This window comes from Jaculus jaculus, chromosome X (assembly GCF_020740685.1).
Source record: "Jaculus jaculus isolate mJacJac1 chromosome X, mJacJac1.mat.Y.cur, whole genome shotgun sequence".
NCBI lineage: Eukaryota > Metazoa > Chordata > Mammalia > Rodentia > Dipodidae > Jaculus > Jaculus jaculus.
In genome coordinates this window covers 97,153,351-97,154,743 of record NC_059125.1, presented here as the reverse complement: position 1 = coordinate 97,154,743, position 1,393 = coordinate 97,153,351, and positions in this window count along the sequence as shown.

Here is a 1,393-nt window from a genome sequence, read left to right as displayed (position 1 = left end):
AAATAATGATGGAATGTAAATGCAAGGAAAACAATTTTATAAGGATAAACATTAAATTAGCCTATCAGTACCAATTTTCAAGAACAACACATGAGATACTATACAAGAATTTACTTGATCGAATGCAGTTCCTGGAAGGGAGAATTGTGATATAGACAGCATACTCAGCAGTAAATTTAGCCTCATGTGTGCTCATTATGAGTTCTAGAGCAATCTGAATGGAACCTGGCTCTGTCACTTAATAGTGGTATGATCTCAAGCAAGTTGCTTCAAGTGGTTTTGCCTCAGTTTCCTTGTTTATGTAATTGAAACTAACAAAAATATACCTTGTAGAATTATTATGAGAATTAATAAATTTAAGACATTAATGAGTATCCACAATTTAGTGTGACATTAATCAAAGGATAGCCAAATTAACCAGTGCAAGGAAATAGATAACAGAATCATGCATATGGATCTTTGATTTACAGAAAGGATACATTGTCAAGCATTGGAGGAAAGGACAGTGTTTTAGCAAATGATGCTAAGTAAACTATATACTGATGTAGAAAATATAAATCTTGATAACTACCTCACAGTATACATGTGATAGTTAATTTAATGTACTAACTTGAATTAGACAAAGGATACCTGGTCTTTTGTTCATGCATATAAAATAATAATTGTGGGCGAGATTAACATTTGAATCAGTAAACAAAATAAAACATTGCTCTCTCTAATATAGATAGGTAGGTCTCATTTAATCAACTCAAGACCTAAACAGAATACAAGAGTTGTTTGACTGCTTGAACTGACAACTTCTCCTATTGGCTCTCCTGGGTCCCCATTGATCAACTGTAAATCTTGAGATTTCTCAGTGTGGATCTGATGTATGTGTGCATATATGTTCACACATACATGAGATAGCTCACATCTTTGTAGGTGACAGTCTTTTCACAGTCTGTATGTGGACAAGGTTAGATAGAAAGATATATTGATACAGAATACTAATACAGTACACGCAAAAATTTATGCAATTGTATATCTACTTTCCAGAAAACATGATATATGAGGTAGAAAGAGAATTTTTTGGCTTATAAGGAGCAGCATTTTATTCTACCCCAGGAGTGGGCTCCTGTGAGCCCTTCCTCTATCCATGATGAACTTTTGATGGGATCAATCTTGTGTACGAATCCATAGCTACTGTGAGTTCAAGAGTGTCATGGCCAGAAGACAACATAGAACAGCACTTCTCATCATCCTGCAGCTCTTACATTTTTTCTCATCTTCTTCTGTGAGGTTATCCAAGTTTTAGGAGTAGTATAGCTGTCCCATTTAGAGCTGAGCACATAATAATCATTTATTGTTAGCACTTTGCCAGCCATGCACTTTTGTGTTAACTTCACTAACTGCA